Source organism: Ambystoma mexicanum, unplaced genomic scaffold (genome assembly GCF_040938575.1).
Source record: "Ambystoma mexicanum isolate Mex_15411 unplaced genomic scaffold, UKY_AmexF1_1 Mex_scaf5, whole genome shotgun sequence".
In the NCBI taxonomy this organism is placed as follows: domain Eukaryota; kingdom Metazoa; phylum Chordata; class Amphibia; order Caudata; family Ambystomatidae; genus Ambystoma; species Ambystoma mexicanum.
The window spans coordinates 12,249,788-12,261,149 of record NW_027182466.1 but is presented as its reverse complement, the minus strand read 5'-3'; positions in this window follow the sequence as shown (position 1 = coordinate 12,261,149).

Below are 11,362 nucleotides of genomic sequence, written 5' to 3'. Positions count from 1 at the left end.
CGGGTCTCAGGTTTGTTATTAGAATCATTGAGATATCATATTGCATGCTGTAGGAAGGGTCTAAGGATTGGAATGGGAAGGACTTTGATATCACATCTCATGCTATAGGTAGGCTCTCAGGTTTGGAAAGGGAAGGAGTTGGATATCACATTTCATGTTAGAGGAAGGATCTCAGGTTTGGTATTAGAGCCATTGGATATCACATCTCATGCTATAGGAAGGGTCTCAGGATTGGAATGGGAAGGAGTTGGATATCACATCTCATGCTATAGGAAGGGTTTTAGGTTTGGTATAAGCATTGAAATATCACATCTCATGCTATAGGAAGGGTCTCAGGATTGGAATGGGAAGGATCTGTATATGACATCTCATGCCATAGGAAGGGTCTCAGGTTTGGTATAAGCATTGAGATATCACATCTCTGCTTTCGGAAGGGTCTCAGGATTGGAATGGGAAGGAGTTGGATATCCCATCTCATGTTATAGGAAGAGTCTCAGGTTTGGTATTAGAAGCATTGAGATATCACATCTCATGCTATAGGAAGTGTCTCAGGATTGGAATGGGAAGGACTTGGATATCACATCTCATGCTATAGGGAGGGTCTCAAGTTTGATATTAGAAGCATTGAGATATCACATCTCATGCTATAGGAAGGGTCTCAGTATTGGAATGGGAAGGAGTTGGATATCACATCTCATGCTATAGGAAGGGTCTCAGGTTTGGTATAAGCATTGAGATATCACATCTCTGCTATCGGAAGGGTCTCAGGATTGGAATGGGAAGGAGTTGGATATTCCCATCTCATGTTATAGGAAGGGTCTATCAGGTCTTAGCATGAGACTCTTCCTATAACATGAGATGTGATATCCAACTCCTTCCCATTCCAATCCTGAGACCCTTCCGATAGCTTGAGATGTGATATCTCAATGCTTCTAATATCAATACTGAGACCCTCCCTATAGCATGAGATGTGATATCTAAGTCCTTCCCATTCCAATCCTGAGACCCTTCTGATAGCAGAGATGTGATATCTCAATGCTTATACCAAACCTGAGACCCTTCCTATAGCATGAGATGTGATATCCAACTCCTTCCCATTCCAATCCTGAGACCCTTCCTATAGCATGATATGTGAAATCTCAATGCTTCTACCAAAACTGAGACCCTTCCTTTAGCATGAGATGTGATATCCAACTCCTTCCCATTCCAATCCTGAGACCAGTCCTATAGCATGAGATGTGATATCTCAATGCTTCTAATACCAAACCTGAGATCCATCCGATAGCATGTGATGTGATATCTCAATGCTTCTAATACCAAACCTGAGATCCTTCCTATAACATGAGATGTGATATCCGAATCCTTCCCCTTCTGAACCTGAGACCCTCCCTTTAGCATGAGATGTGATATCCAACTCCTTCCCATTCCAATCCTGATACCCTTCTGATAGCATGAGATGTGATATCTCAATGCCTCTAATACCAAACCTGAGATCCTAACTCTAACATGAAATGTGATATCCAACTCCTTCCCTTTCCAAACCTGAGAGCCTTCCTACAGCATGAGATGTGATATCCAAGTCCTTCCCATTCCAATCCTGAGACCCTTCCTATAACATGAGATGTCATATCCAACTCCTTCCCATTCCAACCTGAGACCCTTCCTATAGCATGAGATGGGATATCCAACTCCTTCCAAATCCAATCCTGATACCCTTCCGATAGCATGAGATGTGATATCCCAATGCTTCTACAAAACCTGAGACCCATACCATGGCATGAGATGTGATATCAAACTCCCGTCCTATACCATGAGACTTGATATCTCAATGCTTCTAATACCAAACCTGAGACCGGTCCAATAACATGAGATGTGATATCCAAATCCTTCCCCTTCCAAACCTTAGACCCTTCCTTTATCATGAGATGTGATATCCAAGTCCTTCCCATTCCATTCCTGAGACCCTTCCTATAGCATGAGATGTGATATCTCAATGCTTCTAATACCAAACCTGAGACCCTTCCAATAACATGAGATGTGATATCCAAGTCCTTCCCATTTCAATCCTGAGACCCTTCCTATAGCATGAGATGTGATATCTCAATGCTTCTAATACCAAACCTGAGACCCTTCCTATAACATGAATTCTGATATCCAAGTCCTTCCCATTCCAATCCTGAGACCCTTCCAATAGCAGAGATGTGATATCTCAATGCTTCTAATATCAAACCTGAGACCTGCCCTATAACATGAGATGGGATATCCAACTCCTTCCCGTTCCAAACCTGATACCCTTCCTATAGCATGAGATGTGATATCCAATTCCTTCCCATCCCAATCCTGAGACACCTCCGATAGCAGAGATGTGATATCTCAATGCTTATACCAAACCTGAGACTCTTCCTATAACATGAGATGTGATATCTAACTCCTTCCCGTTCCAAACCTGAGACCCTTCCTATAGCATGAGATGTGATATCCAACTCCTTCCCATTCCAATCCTGAGACCCTTCCTATAGCATGAGATGTGATATCTCACTGCTTATACCAAATCTGAGACCCTTCCTATAGCATAAGATGTGATATCCAACTCCTTCCCATTCCAATCCTGAGACCCTTCCTATAGCATGAGATGTGATATCTCAATGCTTCTAATACCAAACCTGAGATCCTTCCTATAACATGAGATGTGATATCCAACTCCTTCCCATTCCAATCCTGAGACCCTTATGATAGCATGAGATGTGATATCTCAATGCCTCTAATACCAAACCTGAGATACTTCCGATAGCATGAGATGTGATATCTCAATGCTTTTAATACCAAACCTGAGATCCTTCCTATAACATGAGATGTGATTTCCAAATCCTTCCCCTTCCAAACCTGAGACACTCCCTTTAGCATGAGATGTGATATACAACTCCTTCCCATTCCAATCCTGAGACCCTTCTGATAGCATGAGATGTGATATCTCAATGCCTCTAATACCAAACCTGAGATCCTACCTCTAACATGAAATGTGATATCCATCTCCTTCCCTTTCCAAACCTGAGACCCTGCCTATAGCATGAGATGTGATATTCAAGTCCTTCCCATTCCAATCCTGAGACCCTTCCTATAGCATGTGATGTGATATCTCAATGCGTATACCAAACCTGAGACCCTTCCTATGGCATGAGATGTCATATACAACTCCTTCCCATTCCAATCCTGAGACCCTTCCTATAGCATGAGATGTGATATCTCAATGCTTATACCAAACCTGAGACCCTTCCTATAGCATGAGATGTGATATCCAACTTCTTCCCATTCCAATCCTAAGACCCTTCCTATAACATGAGATGTGATGTCTCAATGCTTCTAATACCAAACCTGAGATCTTTCCTATAACATGAGATGTGATATCCAACTCCTTCCCATTCCAATCCTGAGACCCTTCCTATAGCATGAGATGTGATATCTCAATGCTTATACCAAACCTGAGACCCTTCCTATAGCTTGAGATGTGATATCCAACTCCTTCCCATTCCAATCCTGAGACCCTTCCTATAGCATGAGATGTGATATCTCAAGGCCTCTAATACCAAACCTGAGATCCTTCCTCTAACATGAAATGTGATATCCAACTCCTTCCCCTTCCTAACCTGAGACCCTTCCTATAGCATGAGATGTGATATCCAACTCCTTCCCATTCCAATCCTGAGACCCTTCCGATAGCTTGAGATGTGATATCTCAATGCTTCTAATATCAATACTGAGACCCTCCCTATAGCATGAGATGTGATATCTAAGTCCTTCCCATTCCAATCCTGAGACCCTTCCGATAGCAGAGATGTGATATCTCAATGCTTATACCAAACCTGAGACCCTTCCTATAGCATGAGATGTGATATCCAACTCCTTCCCATTCCAATCCTGAGACCCTTCCTATAGCATGATATGTGAAATCTCAATGCTTCTACCAAAACTGAGACCCTTCCTTTAGCATGAGATGTGATATCCAACTCCTTCCCATTCCAATCCTGAGACCAGTCCTATAGCATGAGATGTGATATCTCAATGCTTCTAATACCAAACCTGAGATCCTTCCTATAACATGAGATGTGATATCCAACTCCTTCCCATTCCAATCCTGAGACCCTTCCTATAGCATGAGATGTGATATCTCAATGCTTCTAATACCAAACCTGAGATCCTTCCGATAGCATGAGATGTGATATCTCAATGCTTCTAATACCAAACATGAGATCCTTCCTATAACATGAGATGTGATATCCAAATCCTTCCCCTTCCGAACCTGAGACCCTCCCTTTAGCATGAGATGTGATATCCCACTCCTTCCCATTCCAATCCTGATACCCTTCTGATAGCATGAGATGTGATATCTCAATGCCTCTAATACCAAACCTGAGATCCTACCTCTAACATGAAATGTGATATCCAACTCCTTCCCTTTCCAAACCTGAGAGCCTTCCTACAGCATGAGATGTGATATCCAAGTCCTTCCCATTCCAATCCTGAGACCCTTCCTATAACATGAGATGTCATATCCAACTCCTTCCCATTCCAACCTGAGACCCTTCCTATAGCATGAGATGGGATATCCAACTCCTTCTTATGCCAAACCTGAGACCCTTCCTATGGCATGATATGTGATATCCAACTCCTTGCCATTCAAATCCTGAGACCCTTCCTATAGCATGAGAAGGGATATCCAACTCCTTCCCAATCCAATCCTGAGACCCTTCCGATAGCAGAGATGTGATATCTCAACGCTTCTACCAAACCTGAGACCCTTCCTATAACATGAGATGTGATATCCAATTCCTTCCCATTCCAAACCTGAGACCCTTACTATTGGATGAGATGTGATATCCAACTCCTTCCCATTCCAACCCTGAGACCCTTCCTATACCATGAGATGTGATATCTCAATGCTTCTAATACCAAACCTGGGTCCCGTCCTATAACATGAGATATGATATCCAAATCCTTCCCCTTCCAAACCTGAGAACCTTCCTTTAGCATGAGATGTGATATCCAAATACTTCCCATTCCAATCCTAAAACCCTTCCTATAGCATGAGATGTGATATCTCAATGTTTCTAATAAAAAACCTGAGACCCTTCCTATAGCAAGAGATGCGATATCCAAATCCTTCGCATTCCAATCCTGAGACCCTTCCTATAACATGAGATGTGATATCCAACTCCTTCCCATTCCAACCTGAGACCCTTCCTATAGCATGGGAAGGGATATCCAACTCCTTCCCAATCCAATCCTGAGACCCTTCCGATAGCAGAGATGTGATATCTCAATGCTTATACCAAACCTGAGACCCTTCCTATGGCATGAGATGTGATATCCAACTCCTTGCCATTCAAATCCTGAGACCCTCCCTATAACAAGAGATGTCATATCCAACTCCTTCCCATTCCAAACCTGAGATCCTTCCTTTAGCATGAGATGTAATATCCAAATCCTTCACATTCCAATCCGGAGACCCTTCCTATAGCATGAGATGTGATATCTCAATGCTTCTAATACCAAACATGAGATCCTTCCTATAACATGAGATGTGATATCCAACTCCTTCCCATTCCAAACCTGAGACCCTTCCGATAGCATGAGATGTGATATCTCAATGCTTCAAAAACCAAACATGAGAACCATCCTATAACATGAGATGTGAAATCCAAATCCTTACCTTCCCAAACCTGAGACTCTTCCTATAGCATGAGATGTGATATCTCAATGCTTCTACCAAACCTTAAACCCTTCCTATAGCATGAGAAGTGATATCCAACTCCTTCCCATTCCAATCCTGAGACACTTCCTATAGCATGAGATGTGATATCACAATGCTTCTAATACCAAACCTGAGACCCGTCCTATAACATGAGATGTGATATCCAAATCCTTCCCCTTCCAAACCTTAGACCCTTCCTTTATCATGAGATGTGATATCCAAGTCCTTCCCATTCCATTCCTGAGACCCTTCCTATAGCATGAGATGTGATATCTCAATGCTTCTAATACCAAACCTGAGACCCTTCCTATAACATGAGATGTGATATCCAAGTCCTTCCCATTCCAATCCTGAGACCCTCCCTTTAGCATGAGATGTGATATCCAACTCCTTCCCATTCCAATCCTGAGACCGTTCTGATAGCATGAGATGTGATATCTCAATGCTTCTAATACCAAACCTGAGATCCTTCCGATAGCATGAGATGTGATATTTCAATTCTTCTAATACCAAACCTGAGATCCTTCCTATAACACGAGATGTGATATTCAAATCCTTCCCCTTCCAAACCTGAGACCCTCCCTTTAGCATGAGATGTGATATCCAACTCCTTCCCATTCCAATCCTGAGACCCTTCTGATAGCATGAGATGTTATATCTCAATGCCTCTAATACCAAACCTGAGATTCTACCTCTAACATGAAATGTGATATCCAACTCCTTCCCCTTCCAAACCTGGGAGCCTTCCTATAACATGAGATGTGATATCGAAGTCCTTCCCATTCCAATCCTGAGACCCTTCCTATAACATGAGATGTGATATCCAACTCCTTCCCATTCCAATCCTGAGACCCTTCCTATAGCATGAGATGTGATGTCTCAATGCTTCTAATACCAAATCTGAGATCCTTCCTATAACATGAGATGTGATATCCAACTCCTTCCATTCCAATCCTGAGACCCTTCCTATAGCATGGGATGTGATATTTCAATGCTTATAGCAAACCTGAGACCCTTCCTATAGCATGAGATGTGATATCCAAATCCTTCCCATTCCAATCGTGAGACCCTTCCTATAGCATGAGATGTGATATCTCAATGCCTCTAATACCAAACCTGAGATCCTTCCTCTAACATGAAATGTGATATCCAAATCCTTCCCTTTCCAAACCTGAGAGCCTACCTATAGCATGAGATGTGATATCCAACTCCTTCCCATTCCAATCCTGAGACCCTTCCTATAGCATGAGATGTGATATCTCAATGCTTATACCAAACCTGAGACCCTTCCTATAGCATGAGATGTGATATCCAAATCCTTCCCATTCCAATCCTGAGACCCTTCCTATAGCATGGGATGTGATATCTCAATGCCTCTAATACCAAACCTGAGATCCTTCCTTGAACATGAAATGTGATATCCCACTCCTTCCCTTTCCAAACCTGAGAGTCTACCTATAGCATGAGATGTGATATCCAAGTCCTTCCCATTCCAATCCTTAGACACTTCCTACAGCATGAGATGTGATATCTCAATGATTCTATTACCAAACCTGAGACCCGTCCTATAACATGAGATGGGATATCCAACTCCTTCCCATTTCAATCCTGAGAAACTTCCGATAGCAGAGATGTGATATCTCAATGCTTAGACCAAACCTGAGACCCTTCCTATAACATGAGATGTGATATCCAACTCCTTCCCGTTCCAAACCTGAGACCCTTTCTATAGCAAGAATCTAATATCCAACTCCTTCCCATTCCAATCCTGAGACCATTCCTATAGCATGAGATGTGATATCTCAATGCTTCTAATACCAAACTTGAGACCCTTCCTATAACATGAGATGTGATATCCAAGTCCTTCCCATTCCAATCCTGAGACCCTCCCTTTAGCATGAGATGTGATATCCAACTCCTTCCCATTCCAATCCTGAGACCGTTCTGATAGCATGAGATGTGATATCTCAATGCTTCTAATACCAAACCTGAGATCCTTCCGATAGCATGAGATGTGATATTTCAATTCTTCTAATACCAAACCTGAGATCCTTCCTATAACACGAGATGTGATATTCAAATCCTTCCCCTTCCAAACCTGAGACCCTCCCTTTAGCATGAGATGTGATATCCAACTCCTTCCCATTCCAATCCTGAGACCCTTCTGATAGCATGAGATGTTATATCTCAATGCCTCTAATACCAAACCTGAGATTCTACCTCTAACATGAAATGGGATATACAACTCCTTCCCCTTCCAAACCTGGGAGCCTTCCTATAACATGAGATGTGATATCGAAGTCCTTCCCATTCCAATCCTGAGACCCTTCCTATAACATGAGATGTGATATCCAACTCCTTCCCATTCCAATCCTGAGACCCTTCCTATAGCATGAGATGTGATGTCTCAATGCTTCTAATACCAAATCTGAGATCCTTCCTATAACATGAGATGTGATATCCAACTCCTTCCATTCCAATCCTGAGACCCTTCCTATAGCATGGGATGTGATATTTCAATGCTTATAGCAAACCTGAGACCCTTCCTATAGCATGAGATGTGATATCCAAATCCTTCCCATTCCAATCGTGAGACCCTTCCTATAGCATGAGATGTGATATCTCAATGCCTCTAATACCAAACCTGAGATCCTTCCTCTAACATGAAATGTGATATCCAAATCCTTCCCTTTCCAAACCTGAGAGCCTACCTATAGCATGAGATGTGATATCCAACTCCTTCCCATTCCAATCCTGAGACCCTTCCTATAGCATGAGATGTGATATCTCAATGCTTATACCAAACCTGAGACCCTTCCTATAGCATGAGATGTGATATCCAAATCCTTCCCATTCCAATCCTGAGACCCTTCCTATAGCATGAGATGTGATATCTCAATGCCTCTAATACCAAACCTGAGATCCTTCCTTGAACATGAAATGTGATATCCCACTCCTTCCCTTTCCAAACCAGAGAGTCTACCTATAGCATGAGATGTGATATCCAAGTCCTTCCCATTCCAATCCTTAGACACTTCCTACAGCATGAGATGTGATATCTCAATGATTCTATTACCAAACCTGAGACCCGTCCTATAACATGAGATGGGATATCCAACTCCTTCCCATTTCAATCCTGAGAAACTTCCGATAGCAGAGATGTGATATCTCAATGCTTAGACCAAACCTGAGACCCTTCCTATAACATGAGATGTGATATCTCAATGCTTCTAATACCAAACCTGAGATCCTTCCTATGACATGAGATGTGATATCCAATTCCTTCCCATTCCAAACCTGAGACCCTTCCTATAGCATGAGATGTGATATCTCAATGCTTCTAATACCAAACCTGAGATCCTTCCTATAACATGAGATGTGATATCCAAATCCTTCCCCTTCCAAACCAGAGACCCTCCCTTTAGCATGAGATGTGATATCCAACTCCTTCCCATTCCAATCCTGAGACATTTCTGATAGCATGAGATGTGATATCTCAATGCTTCTAATACCAAACCTGAGATCCTTCCTATGACATGAGATGTGATATCCAATTCCTTCCCATTCCAAACCTGAGACCCTTCCTATAGCATGAGATGTGATATCTCAATGCTTCTAATACCAAACCTGAGATCCTTCCTATAACATGAGATGTGATATCCAAATCCTTCCCCTTCCAAACCAGAGACCCTCCCTTTAGCATGAGATGTGATATCCAACTCCTTCCCATTAAAATCCTGAGACATTTCTGATAGCATGAGATGTGATATCTCAATGCCTCTAATACCAAACCTGAGATCCTACCTCTAAAATGAAATGTGATATCCAACTCCTTCCCCTTGCAAACCTGAGAGCCTTCCTATAGCATGAGATGTGATATCGAAGTATTTCCCATTCCAATCCTGAGACCCTTCCTATAACATGAGATGTGATATCCAACTCCTTCCCATTCCAACCTGAGACCCTTCCTATAGCATGAGATGGGATATCCAACTACTTCCAAATCCAATCCTGATACCCTTCCGATAGCATGAGATGTGATATCTCAATCCCTCTAATACCAAACCTGAGATCCTTCCTATAACATGAGATGTGATATCAAAATCCTTCCCCTTCCAAACCTGAGACCCTCCCTTTAGCATGAGATGTGATATCCAACTCCTTCCCATTCCAATCCTGAGACCCTTCCGATAGCAGAGATGTGATATCTCAATGCTGATACCAAACCTGAGACCCTTCCTATGGCATGAGATGTCATATACAACTCCTTCCCATTCCAATCCTGAGACCATTCCTATAGCATGAGATGTGATATCTCAATGCTTCTAATACCAAACCTGAGATCCTTCCTATGACATGAGATGTGATATCCAATTCCTTCCCATTCCAAACCTGAGACCCTTCCTATAGCATGAGATGTGATATCTCAATGCTTCTAATACCAAACCTGAGATCCTTCCTATAACATGAGATGTGATATCCAAATCCTTCCCCTTCCAAACCAGAGACCCTCCCTTTAGCATGAGATGTGATATCCAACTCCTTCCCATTCCAATCCTGAGACATTTCTGATAGCATGAGATGTGATATCTCAATGCCTCTAATACCAAACCTGAGATCCTACCTCTAACATGAAATGTGATATCCAACTCCTTCCCCTTGCAAACCTGAGAGCCTTCCTATAGCATGAGATGTGATATCGAAGTATTTCCCATTCCAATCCTGAGACCCTTCCTATAACATGATATGTGATATCCAACTCCTTCCCATTCCAACCTGAGACCCTTCCTATAGCATGAGATGGGATATCCAACTACTTCCAAATCCAATCCTGACACCCTTCCGATAGCATGAGATGTGATATCTCAATCCCTCTAATACCAAACCTGAGATCCTTCCTATAACATGAGATGTGATATCAAAATCCTTCCCCTTCCAAACCTGAGACCCTCCCTTTAGCATGAGATGTGATATCCAACTCCTTCCCATTCCAATCCTGAGACCCTTCTGATAGCATGAGATGTGATATTCAATGCCTCTAATACCAAACCTGAGATCCTACCTCTAACATGAAATGTGATATCCAACTCCTTCCCTTTCCAAACGTGAGAGCCTCCCTATAGCATGAGATGGGATATTCAAGTCCTTCCCATTCCAATCCTGAGACCCTTCCTATAGCATGAGATGTGATATCTCAATGCTTCTAATACCAAACCTGAGACCCTTCCTATAACATAAGATGGGATATCCAACTCCTTCCCATTCCAATCCTGAGACCCTTCCGATAGCAGAGATGTGATATCTCAATGCTGATACCAAACCTGAGACCCTTCCTATGGCATGAGATGTCATATACAACTCCTTCCCATTCCAATCCTGAGACCCTTCCTATAGCATGGGATGTGATATCTCAATGCTTATACCAAACCTGAGACCCTTCCTATAGCATGAGATGTGATATCCAACTCCTTCCCATTCCAATCCTGAGACCCTTCCTATAACATGAGATGTGATGTCTCAATGCTTCTAATACCAAACCTGAGATCCTTCCTATGGCATGAGATGTCATATAAAACTCCTTCCCATTCCATTCCTGAGACCCTTCCTATAGCA